Source organism: Pongo pygmaeus, chromosome 7 (genome assembly GCF_028885625.2).
Source record: "Pongo pygmaeus isolate AG05252 chromosome 7, NHGRI_mPonPyg2-v2.0_pri, whole genome shotgun sequence".
Lineage (NCBI taxonomy): Eukaryota > Metazoa > Chordata > Mammalia > Primates > Hominidae > Pongo > Pongo pygmaeus.
In genome coordinates this window covers 113565183-113578462 of record NC_072380.2, presented here as the reverse complement: position 1 = coordinate 113578462, position 13280 = coordinate 113565183, and the positions used below count along the sequence as shown (strand labels likewise).

Genomic DNA, 13280 nt, shown 5'->3' with positions numbered 1-13280 from the left:
GGGTACTTATTGGCTCATGTGTCTTTTAAAGACTCCTTCAAAGAAAAACCGCCAGCTCATGTGGCCAGAGTGTTTAGAGTCAAGGAGACACCAGATGGGCAGCATTTTGCTTGGGGAACTAGAACATCTCTAGACAAGGAGACCAAAGACTCCGAATTAAAATCATGCTGGACCAGATCAAGCTACCCTTTGGGCTTGAGTCTTTACAATTCTAGACCCAGTGAAAAGGTCCGCTTGAATCATGAGTGCCTGAAGGGTTTAGTGCATTTCTAGACTCTCATGGATTCAAGCCTTCCTGGACAGAGTAAATCACTGGGTGGCATTTGTTTCATTCACATGTATGTGCATATGTATATATATGTGTGTGTGCATACATATGGTGTATATATGCATGTGTGTATATATGTATGCAGCATATGTCTATGCACACACACACATACACACACACACATGCACATGTTCCAGCCTCACACACTTATTCAGAAAAACTGAATTAAAGAGATGGTAAAAAAAAAAATCTGAATTTCTTAAAACTTCTTCAAAAATCATCTCCTGGTCTTCACCTCATTTTCTCCTGTGACATTTTCACCTCAAAGCTCTAAATTCTTTTCATAGCCCCTGAGTAGGTGACAGCCACTTGAGAACAGTCTTGTATTGTCTTGCTTTCCTTTGGAAAACAAGGTGGGCAGGTGATTTGAGGAGTTGGAAGAGGGGAGGGTACATTTTTCCTGCACCTCAGATCTGGCAGTCCCAGGTTTTAGAAGTTCCAGAAAATGTAGCACTTGATTAGGCTGGGAGAGAGGAGACCCAGGAGGCCCAGAACTAGAAGCAAATGTGGGTTTGAAGTGTTATTCTCGTCTCCTCTAGGCCAGTCTCTCCTCATTGTTCTCACTGCCTGAAACAGCTATTTTCTAAAGAGTAACTCTCTCCTTGCTGAGGCAGAGCTTTCGTCTGACTATTGCATTCCTGTATAGGAGTGAGGAAATTGGGAGAGAGGACCAAGTTCCCATGCAGCCACCTCGCTGCCAGAGCAGGCGGATGCTGTGGGCATGTGTGGGTGGTGGTGCCCCTGTCTTCATCGTTGTGCTGGTGACTACAATCAGCCTCTTAGAAGATGGTAATAAGATTCTTGTAGAAAGCTACAAAATCATCTGTGGCAGATGGTAGAAGGATAGGTTCTGATTTTTCTTATTCCACTATTATTTTTCTTGAGAAATGTGCTCATCAACATCCTGCTTTCTTGTGCTTTGACAAAGCCAGAAATTAATTTTTAATCCTTTTTATCTGACCTTCTTTTAATCATAAATTCAAGGAGCATTATTACCTTTTAGAAACAAAAGTAAGTCATTATCCAGCCTCTTCCCTCTGCCCCTCCCACACAATTTTTTTTTTAACACTGAAAAAATCCTTTAAATTTCTCTGAACCTACAGAGATGATATTTACCATTGCTATGAGTGCCCTGGTGATGTGCGATTTCATTTTCTTATTGGCTGGGGGGCAGGGTTGGGCTATTGTGTTTTGGTTATTTTTTACTCCCTCTCTAGACAGACGTAAAAGCAAAAAATATTATAGGCTCCAACAAAAAGAGGGGCTACCATTCATTAAATGCCCTCGACATGCAAGCACCATGCTAAACAATGTGCTGACATTATCTTACTAAATCCTCACATTAATGCTGTAAGTAGATACTATTATTACTCTATTTTACAGATAAGGAGACTGAGACTTGTAGAAAGAAACTTGTTGTCCAAGATCAGATGGCCAGGATGCGGCAGAACTGGAACTCAAAGCCAGGGAACTCCACTCCAAAGCCAGTGCTTTGAGATGGCACATTCTTCTGTTTTCCCTGATGAATTCTAGTTGTATTAGTGGTAGTTTCTGGGCTTTAGGGGAGTTTTTTCCTAATTTCAAACTCTTGTTTGGGGCCAGATGTTAAAATGCTCATTTATGGAAAGGGAGCTGGACATGAGTTACAGAGGCACTGGCCTGACCTTAAAGATGCAAGGTAGATCCACCATTTTGCAAATGAAGAAATTAGAGTATGGTGTTTCTGTTAACTATTGCTATCTAGAAAACCACCCTAAAATTTGGTGGCTTAAACCACAAAACCATCTGTATTGCTCCCAATTCTGTGGGGCAGGACTTTGGGCAGAGCCCAGAAGTACCATTTGGGAATGATTCCATGTGGCATTGGCCAGGCTGGCCTGATTATGACTAGGGCATCTCTCTGTGACTAGGGCCTCTCTCATACTTGGGGCCCTGGGGTTGGCTGCAGGCCCTCTGCCCAGCAGGACAACCTGGACTTTATATGGTGGCACAGGGTGGCAAGAGAGGGAAAATAGAAGCTGCCAAGCCAGTAAGTTGAGGCCTAGAACTGGAACAGCGCCCCTCTATCTCATTCTTTGGGCCAAAGCCAGTCACGAGCAGCGTAGTTTCAAGGGGAGGGGCACTGACTCCACCCTGTGATGAGAGGAATAGCATGTGAATACAGGGATGGCCTGTTCATGGCCATTTCTGCAGACTCTCACACATAGTGACTTGTAGTGGCAGATAGCCAGGTGTTAAGCTAATATTACAGAAAATCCCACTATGGCTGCTTTCCTGGAAGGGAAAAGATTCCCTTTAGACAGTATGTTGTGTTTTGACTCTCTTAGCCTAACAATTAAACGTGGGAAGTATTTTAGCAGGGACGGGGGCTGGCATCACTCATCTTTTCCTGTGGGAGATGACAGTCTCGTGGGCCTATGTGACCTGTCGAGTCCAGTTGGGGGCGGAGGGCACCTTCTCTTAATCTAAACAGCCTGCACATTCTCTTTGCCAAGAGAGAAGCCCAGGCAAAGAAAAGGGGCAGAGGGTGGTCACTCCACTGAGGACACAGAGGCAATGAGCCCAAGGATGTTACAGAGGCTGCCAAGGTGAGTGGGGAAGAGAAAACTCGTTCCATCCACCTAAAATGATCAGCCCAATCTACCTCTAGTGAAAAACAGACCAATGGCCTCGTCAAGAAGAATTTAGTGATAAAGGAATTTCAGGCCTCAACTAGCAGAGCATTTATAATCATTTTATCAAGATTGTCCACCCACCTGAGCAAGGAGCAAACCACAAATTCAAGGTCAAATGTAAAAATGTGTACCTGGGATGGAAAAGCAAGGTGGATTACATCCAGATGAAGAATAATTTAAATCAGAGAATTGTTAGAGTCAGAGGTAGCCTAGGAGATCCAATTTAGTCCAATCCCAAGTTCTGCATGAGAAGACTGAGGCCCAGAGGAATGAGGTGCCTGCCAGGTTCCATAGCTCTGTTATTCTTGCATTGATAATGAGCAGTTAGTGAGCACTTAGTAAACACTGACTAGATTAGGTGTCAGGCGTTCTGCTTGGTGATGAGAATTCAAGGTGGAATAGGACATAGTCCTTGCCTTCAAAGGGCTGACTGTCTAGGGGCGGGGAGAAGGACATGAAAAGCAATGATTCTAGAACAGTGCGGGGTTACAGCATTCCGAGGGGACTTTGGGAACCCAGACAGGTGGCCCTAGGACCAGAGCTCCACTTCTCAGCTCCAGGTCCCTTGCTCCATGTCCATGATCTCCAAGTGGAAGAAAGTTTGTTTTTAAAAAAACCCTGCCTACTGAGCTGTTCGTCAGAGCTACATTGTGATTTAACAGAAAGTGTGGTCTTAGAATCTCATGTGCACTAATAAGAACAAATCCTAACTGTGCCTGGTATTTGGACAGATCCTAACGGAACCTTCGCACATCTAACATCACACACAATCTCATGACACGTGGCCCCACTACCAGTCTTGAGGAAGGCAGCTAGCTTTCATCCAGAGCCTCTGACTTCCAACCCCTTCACTGAGCCACTAAATGAGACATATTCTGGCTGGAGCCTCAGGAGAACCAGACCAAGAATGGACTTCGCCACCAGCATGCACGATCGGCCCTAGGCCAATTCAGAACACTGGTTAAAAGGTGTGTCCAGATCTAATGAGAGCCTAAGAGGCACTTTTCCACCTGCATGACAGGCGAGCACAGACCTGGGTGTTACTTAAGCCCTCTGAGCCTTAGGTTGCCCATCTGTGCAATGGGAATCATCATCATCATCACCTATAGGAGGTTCACTGTGTGTCAGCTGCTGACTTGAGGGCTTTGCAAGATTGCCTTGTTTAGTCCTCACAGCATCCTGTGAGTTACCAGTGATAATAACTCTATTTTACAGATGGAGAAATTGAGGACCGGAGAGCTTAAGTCTCCTTGCCCAAGGCCACCCAACTAGTGAGCAGGAGGGGTGAGATTCAGCCTCAGATGGCTTCCAGGAAATCGGTACAATTAATGCTCTGCTACAACATTTCCGAGGAGGAACTGAGACTCCCCACACAGAGTCTGTCCCCTCTCCTACTTCCACCCCTTTTCCTTGTGTCCTGACCAGGTGGCCTCCTACTCTCTGGCCTTCTGTGGCTCTTAGCATCTGCCAGGTCCCCCTGTAACCCTCAGCGTCTGCCCCAGGAGACCTGTTTTATCCGGGCTTCAGGCCCCCCCAGAATCCCACTAACCTCCTCAGGGACGCTCAGGGCTCTTGGTCCCCCATCCCTCAGCTCCCACATCCCAGCAATACCGCCCTTCCCTTCCAGCCCCGGGGGAGGCAGTGGAGTGTAATGGTTTTCAGCCTAGTTTTCCTATGAGAGAGGAGAGGAGGGGGCCTGGAAGCTTCCTTCCTCTGCTTCTGTCATTCCCTGGCCAACTCAGCCAAGAGGGCCACTAGAGAGCGAAAGCATCCAATACAGCTGACCTTCACCCAGGACTCAGGGCACCAGGAATCTTCCAGGCAAAATCTCGCCTCCTCCTCACTAGAAACGTGCAGAGTGTTGCTCCCCACCCCCACCCCATTTTATACACAAAGAACTGTGCCCAATTCCGCCTAACTAGCGAGTGGCAGAGGGGGAATTCAAACCCCTGTCCATCTGCTGCAGCGCCCACGCCCTCTCTATTTCCACACAAGAGGAGAGGTAAAGGGCCAGCGGGTGTTGAGTGGCTCCAAATGTCACCTTCAGCCCAGCAGCGGTAGCATCACCGGGGAGCTTGTTAGAAATACGCACTCTCAGGCCCCTCCCTAGACCTACTGAGTGGAGGTCTGCATTTTAACAAGATCCCAGGGGATTTCAAACCCATCAAAGTTTGGGAAGCCTAGGTCTGGGTCCGTAGTTCGCCACTCTGGCTGAACAGCGGAGTCACCTGGGGAACTTTACAAAATGCAAGTGGTGCCCGGGCTCCACCCCCGTGGCTCTGAGTTCATTGGTCTGGGCATCAGGAATTTTTACAGCTCCCAGTGATTCTAATGGACAGCCACCTCTGAGAAGCGTTAGGCAGGAGAAGGGGAAATCCTGAAGGCAGTGGGGGGAGGTGGCCACCAGCGACTTGCCTCCCGCTCCCGAGACAGAGCCAGCGCAGGAGGGTGTGACCAGCATCAGGGAGGCGGGGAGACACAGTGACAGGACGGTGATAGTTTGGGTGTCCTTGCCGCCGGTGCGCGCGACGGGACGGAGGGGCAGGGGTTTCCTCCTTGGGAACGCGGGCTGTCCGGCAGCCAAGGAAGACCGCGACCTCTGCGGATCCCCGCCCGCATCGAGCGCCCCTTGCCGAGGGAACCTGGCTCGGCGAGCGGTGCGCGCAGGCTCAGAGGCGTGAGAGCGAGCTGGGCGGCGGCGCGGTCGGGAGCGGGTGACTCACAGGGCGGGGGCGGCTGGGGGCGGCCGCGGAGCCAACTGCAGCAGCAGCGGGCCCTGCCTGCCCCGCAACAGCCAGTGCGGCTCCTGGAGGGAAAAGAGCAAGGCGGCCCCGCAGGTGTGGCGCGGCCCTGGGAGGGCTCGTGCGAGCGCTCCTTTGTTTGGTGCCCGCACAGCCCCGGGCCCCAGGCCTGAGCGCCAGCCTTCCCGAGCTGAGTCACGGCTGCAGAGCCCGCGGGCGGCCATATGGCCCCGCCCGGAAGGATGAGGCCCTTTCCTGAAGCTGGCGAGTCCAATGCGGTGGCAGGGACAAAAGCCAGGGGAAGGTGGCTTCTATTCTACAAAGCCCTTTAGGGAAGGGGGGAGTCAGGCCGCCCTCACCCAGTGCAGGTCCGTCACGATGGTCACCCAGAGCAGTCACGCAGCCAGCCAGCTTGCAGCCGCCAGCCCTGAGGATGCCGCCCCCAAAGGGCTCGTTGCTCTAATCACCCGTCCAGGGGCTGGAGGCAAAGCTCCAAGACAGACCTGTAGCAGCATGGCCCAAAAAGTTCCTCTGCTGCCCCAATCCCATACCCGCCTGAGGTATGGGGGTTCAGGCTGAGTCGGCTGACCTTGTCAGCCTTGTCATCTGGAAGCCTTGTCAGAAATGCAGATTCTGCAGTGCTGTTCCCAGAGGATGAGATTCAGCAGAACTGGGTAAAGCCATGAAACCTACATTTAATAAGTGCCCCTGGGGTTTTTTCAGCAGGAGGTTGGTACACTTCACTTTGATTTTGTAGAAGATCGCATGAACACAGATGTGTTAACCACATATGGCTACCACTGAATGACAGTAAGTTGAGGAATTTGCCCAAGAAGACACAGCTAGCAGTTGGCAAAGGTGGGAGTCAACCCAGAATCACCAGGCCCCCAAGTCTGTGTTTCTAAGCACAGGCCAAACCTTTACAGTAGTTCCCTAGAAGCTTCTAAACTCTTCCTTTGTACTTTTGTGTTATCCAATACCACCCGAAATAAGCAGCATCAGCTGACACTCTTCTACCTTTTGATTGTGTAGGTATGTTGTTATGGTGTGTGGATCTGGATATATTGTAACTTAAGCCTATCAGTCACTAATAGACATGAACACCCAGAAGGGTCTATTATGTCTAGATGGATGCCAGCTCGAATGGATTTTTATATAATCTCTAGTTTAAAGGCTGCTAGTCTATCAACAGAGGATAGAGAAAAAAATACACTGAAAATTAGATTTAAGACAGATTTATCCCTTTGCTTGGCAAATGTCATCTTATCCTGTTAACAGCCCGCAAGGAAAAAAGTTAACAAAAAATAAATTACATTTTCAACAACTCGCTTGAAGTGCAAGCACAGATGTCTCTGGGGGCAGACTGCCTTGGCTCAAATCTCAGCATTTCTACTTCCTGTGCTGTGAACTTGGACAAGTTTGTAACCTCTGTGCCTCAGTTTTCCTGTCTGAAAAAATGTAAACGTAAATATTTGTCTTATACTTACTAGGTGTTGGATATTATATGAAGAGATTTGCAAGTGTTATTTTACGTAATTCGCACTTTACAAAGGAGGAAACTGCAGCGCAGGGGGCGAGGGACCAAGATTGCCCCATCTCGGTCCAGGCCTGCTCCCTGCGAGCCACTCGCCCTTGACCACGCCTCCTCTCTCCTGATTGGCTGTCAGGCATGAGTCGTGAGTGCCCCCATGGACGCTCAGAATGGCTAACATTCTTTTGAGCAATAACTATGTGTGCCATGAGCTAAACACTTTACTTGAATTCGTTCATTTAATTTTTGCTATCACCTCATGAGATGGGAATGATTATTTTCATCTCCAGGTCTCAGGAGAGGAAACGGAAGCATATATATATATATATACACACACACACACACATACATATACACATACACACATATATATACACACACACATATGTGTGTATATATGTGTGTACATATATGTGTGTGTATATATGTGTGTGTATGTGTATATATATATGTGGGTATATATATACATATATGTGTGTGTATATATGTGTGTATGTATATATATGTGTGTGTATGTGTATATGTGTGTGTGTATGTGTGTGTGTGTGTTTTGTTTGTTTGTTTTCCAAGACGGAGTCTCACTCTTTTGCCCAGGCTGGAGGGCAGTGGCGTGATCTCGGCTCACTGCAACCTCCGCCTCCTGGGTTCAAGTGATTCTCCTGCCTCAGCCTCCCGAGTAGCTGGGATTACAGGTGTGCACCACCGCACCCGGCTAGTTTTTGTATTTTTAATAGAGATGGGGTTTCACTATGTTGGACAGGCTGGTCTCGAATTCCTGACCTGGTGATCGGCCTCCCAAAGTGCTGGGATTAGAGGCATGAGCCACCATGCCCGGCCAGAGGCATAGAGATATTGAGAAACTTACCCAAGATCACACTGCTAGGAAGGGAGAAAGCCGAACCTACACGGTGTCAGTCTGGCTCCCAGGCCTGGGTAACTAACTGCTACACTGTGCTGCTGATGTTATATAATCACATGTATTAATGTTATATAACAAGTGAAGTGGGCTCCCTACTCTCCTGACCCCTCAGAGCAGTGAGGCTGGGATTTTTCCTTCCTGTTAGCACCCTGCCTTTGGGTGCAAAGGCTTTCTTCTATTTATTAATTTAATGTAATTTTACTTTTTTGAGACAGGGTCTCACTCTGTCATCCACACTCGCGTGCAGTGGCGTGACCTCAGCGCACTACAACCTCTGCCTCCCAGGTTCAAGCCATCCTCTTACCTCAGCCTCCCAAGTAGCTCAGACTACAGGCATGCACCACCACGCTCAGCTAATTAAAAAAAAAAAAAAATGTAGAGAAGAGGTTTTGCCGTGTTGCCCAGACAGGACTTGAACTCCTGGGATCACGCAATCCACTCACCTTGACCTCCCAAAGTACTGGGATTATAGGCATGAGCCACTGCCTCCGGCCCTATTTATTTTTGAGGGAGTTTATGGCTTTCCTAACCCTTGAAAATTAGTGTTTATATGGGGCAGTTCAGACGGGTTTAGGAAAGGCCTTGGGTGCAAGCAAGTATCTGATCCACAGGGTACACGCAGGTAGCCTTGCACAGAGGCACGTTCAGAGCCAGGGAAGTGCCATGAGCTAGTGTAAACACTTTACTTGAATTAATTCAATGTGGCTCTCCAGCCTGGGGCTAAGCAGCGCCCCCTGGAGGCAGGGGAATGCTTTGCAAGCATTGGCTCCTCCCAGAGGACGTGGGTTTAGTCTCCACACTGGCCTGGTATCTGGCTGGGAGCCTGACACTGGCCCACGTGTGCGGCAACTCTTCTCACACAGACTTGTTCCTCCTTGCCCCATCTCTCTCCCCTCTCCTCCCCTCCACCTTCTACTCTGGTCTCTTGTCTCTAACCTTCTCCAAACTGTCTCCTCCCCACCCCACCCCACCCCTCCCCTCCAGGTAACCCTCCTTGTCTTTGGGGCTGGAATATTTGTGGAGGCAGCAGCAGTAGTGGGGTGCTGGGGTGGGGAGGTCAGTGAAGTCTCATTCTTGTCTCTTGTCTTTCTAGTCTATTGTTATGATTTAAAAAACTCCATACCATGCATCCCTCAAGCCTTCCCTTTTGATTCTTGCTATGGAGTGAATTGTGGCCCTTACTCCTTCCAAATTCATGTTTGAGTTCTAACATCGATGTGATGGTGTTTGGAGATGGGGCCTTTGGAAGGTAGTTAGGAGTAGGTGAGGTCATGAGGGTGGGGCCCTCATGATGGGATTAGTGCCTTTATCAGAATAGATCGCAGAGCTTGGGCACTCTTTCTCTCTCTCTGTCCCCTTCCCTTCTCTCTCCTCCCCTGCCTTCCCCTCCCCTCCCCTCCTCTCCTCTCCTCTCCTCTCCTCTCCTTTCCTTTTCCTCTCTTGTCTCCTGTCTCTCTTCTTTCTCTTCTCTTTCTCAGAGAAGGAAGCCATCTGCAACCCAAGCGGAGAGCTCTCGCCAGACACTGACCCTTCTGGCATCTTGATCTTGATTTTGGATTTTCTAGCCTCCAGATCCATGAAAAAATAAATTCCTTTCCTGATGTTTATAATATTTTGTTATGGCAGATTAAGCTCACTAAGACAATAATCAAAGACCTAAAAAACCGTGAACTTCTTGAGACAATGAGGATGCCTCTAACAGGCTTGGGAAGAAATCCTGCACGAAGAGCTGGGGGAAAAAGGGAAGAAAAGCACATAGAATACTCCTTCAAGGCAGGCATTGGCAGACCTTCCACTGTGCACCAGGCTCTGTGCTAAGATTCACCCTGGAGTAACCCTGTCTCTGGGGGTGAAGTTGTTATATCTGGCAGCATTTTGGCCAGCCGACCCTCTAGGCAGCCCTTAATTCTTGCTTCTCAAACTTACTTCCAAGGACAGAGAAAGACGACCACTGCCGTCACCCCACTAAAGAAGCCCCAGCACTTAGCAAGCACCTATGGCCCAGAGCAGACTGTCTCTACTTCATTTCACTCTCCACACCCAGACTTGGACCACACTTGGAAAAGAACCAGCCAGTCCTGGAAGCTGCATATTGTGGATAGCAGTATTCCACTCACATCTCAAAGCTCCTCCCTGCCCATTCCCATGGTCCCTCCAGCCCTTGGGCAATGCTACCAATAAGAAGGAGAAATGAGCTGGATTTCACTTCCTTTGGAGCAGGTGTGAATAAACAGAATTCTCCCAAACTTGGGCAGCAGAAGTGGGGGAAAAGAAGAAAGGCAACTGGCCAGGTGCGGTGGCTCACGACTGTAATCCCAGCACTTTGGGAGGCCCAGGCAGGTGGATCACCTGAGGTCAGGAGTTTGAGAGCAACCTGGCCAACATGGTTAAACCCGTCTCTACTAAAAAAAATACAAAAATTAGCCAGGCGTGATAGCTGTTTGGGAGGCTGAGGCAGGAGAATCTCTTGAACCCGAGAGGTGGAGTTTGCAGTGAGCTGAGATCATGCCACTGCACTCCAGCCTGGGTGACAGAGCGAGACTCCATCTCAAAAAAAAAACCCAGAAGAGAGGCAACCAATACTTATGAAGCCTCTGATAAGTACCAATTGCTTTACTCAAATGCCACCAGTAAATCCCCGAGACACAAAGGCTGGGATTGGTAAGGCAACTTGCCCAAGGTCACCCAGCTAGAAAAGGCCAGAGGCGGGCGAGAGGGGAGCTCCAGAACCACCCCAAACACACTGCTTCCCCCACACCACTGCCTCCCCAACACTGCCTTCAAGAAAGAGAAATCGAAGGACCTGGACAATTTGCAAGCTGACAGCTCAGCTTCTGGACTCATCCACTGCATTTGTCAGAAGTCCCTGTAGATGCCCAGCCACTAAGCCAGTACTCTCGTCTTGGGCTGCACTTGGAACTGGGTGGACAGCTGAAGAAGGACTACTAGTGCCTGGGCCCACCCCTTCTCCCCACCCCCAGTTCCTCATTTAACTGTCTGAGATTCAGCCTAAGCACTGGGCTTTTAAAGCTTCCCAGGTGACCATTGCCCTCCGGGATCCATATTCTCTTCATCTGTAAGATGGGGCTAATGATGTCTCCCAAACAGGGTGGTTGTAAGGATGAAGTGTGAGGGGCCTAGGAAGATAGGCCTGGAAAGAGGGAAGAGGACTGCTCATCACTGGGCTGAGACTGCAGCCACCCTGTGCTAGGTGCTGTGCTACAGCCTGGGTCACTCTGCCAGGACCTATAGGCTCCCTGCTTGGGGCATGGTGCCCTGACCCTCAGCTCACATCTGCCCAGATCCTTATAGCTGATAGAACCCTTTGCTGCAAGAGACAAAGTTGGCACACTGTGGCCTCAATAAATGTTTGTTGAATAAACAAATGAAGATGTCCTTTGATCTTCACAACAGTTTTGGGAAGCAAAATGAAAAGGATTCTCCCTTGACCCCATAGAAAGGGAAGTTTGGACTCACATCAAGGTGCTGTCACTAGCCATGTGTTCCAGAGCGGCAGCATAACTTCTCAAAGCCTCTGTCCCTTCATTTGTAAAGCAGGACTTTCTCACGATTGCTAGGTTTTAGGACTATCCTGAAGAGCTGCTGAGACAACATATGGGGGAAACATTTCTATAAATTATTTTTTGATGAGGGAATTGAGGTTTACAGGGGTTAAGTGACTTGCCCACAGTCAATCAGTAAATTGTGAAGCCAAAATTTAAACTCAGGACCAGAGAGTTCCTGGGCATCAAACAAACAAATGAACAAACAACAACAACAACAACAAAACCCCAAAACACTCAAATAATATGTGGTTGCAGAGAAGGGATGCAGATATTTGAAGAACAGACCTGGGGCTGTGTCAGCCCCCACGTCACATCTGAGGGGGAGTGTGTTGAGTTGAACTTTGCAGGAGGGAAGGGCTAGGCCTTTGGTAAAGATTTTTTTTTTTTTTTTTTTTTTTTTGAGACAAGGTCTCACTCTATCACCCAGGCTGGAGTGCAGTGGCACCATCACAGCTCACTGCAGCCTCGACCTCCCGGGTTCAGCCAATCCTCCCACCTCAGCTTCCTGAGTAACTGGGATGACAGGCACATGCCACCACATACCTGACTAATTTTTTTTTTTAGTAGAGGTCTCACTATGTTGCCCAGGCTGGTCTCAAATTCCTGGGCTCAAGCAATCCTCCTGCCTTGGCCTTCCAAACTGCTGGGATTACAAACATGAGCCACTGCACCCGCCAGTAAAGATGTTTTTTGATAGGAGGACCAGCCTAGGAGAAAATTCAGAGATGAATAAGCAAAGTATTTTGTTTGTCCACAACAGAGAACCTGAGAGGGAAGCTAAGAGGGAGGAAGCAGCTGTGGGGGAGGAACATTTGTCATTTCCAGAGGACACTGCTGCCAGGAGAGGGGCTCTCTGCAGTCCGGAGAGGGGCTCTCTGCAGTCCAGAGAGCTGTGGAGAGAGGGCTCCCCAGCTCACAGCACAGGAGGAGGGGAGTCAGAGCTGCTCTGTGCGCAAGCTGCCCTGGAGGCACACTAGACAGGGAAGGAGCCGGGCATCACTGACCACCTGTCATGTCACCTGTAATCACAGTAGGATCAGGTGAAGGCCTTATACCCCCTGGTGTGATTGTCATTTTCACCCCATTGTACAGGTGAGGCTCAGAGAGTTAGGTCACTGGCCACTTTCTAGAATCCCTCCACCCCAACACACCCTAGCTGCCCCCCTAGTGCATTCTGGGACCCCTCCAGCCCCAGAATCCACATGTCTGCTCTCCCCAGTGAACTCCAGGGTAGCTCCATGGAGGGGGCCTGGCAGGCAGGCTGGCATTACCTAATTGCTGGCTGGCTTCTTTTATCCCTTCATTTTTTCAAGCTGCCTGGCTCTAAAAGTCTCAGACAGACAAATGAGACTCCAGCCTTTTTCTGTTCAAGCTCCAGCAAAAGGAGGAGATCACAGGCTGTCGCCTCAATGGAGCAACAGCCAGATCCAAAGGCACAAAGCACTGGGGGCAGCGGATGTCTTTAGCGAACGACAAAGCCCAGGCCAGTGCCCTACTTACGGCTGTGACTTTTCTTCTTG

General features: G+C 49.2%; 1 long non-coding RNA gene across 1 annotated transcript; it reads left to right on the top strand.

Moving 5' to 3' along the window:
• Positions 1 to 5768: 5768 nt before the first annotated feature.
• Positions 5769 to 11917, top strand: LOC134740122 (uncharacterized). The gene is made up of 3 exons (XR_010127362.1): positions 5769 to 6418; positions 7235 to 7420; positions 9821 to 11917. It is a non-coding gene; the product is annotated as an uncharacterized LOC134740122 (long non-coding RNA).
• The last annotated feature ends 1363 nt before the right edge of the window (positions 11918 to 13280 follow it).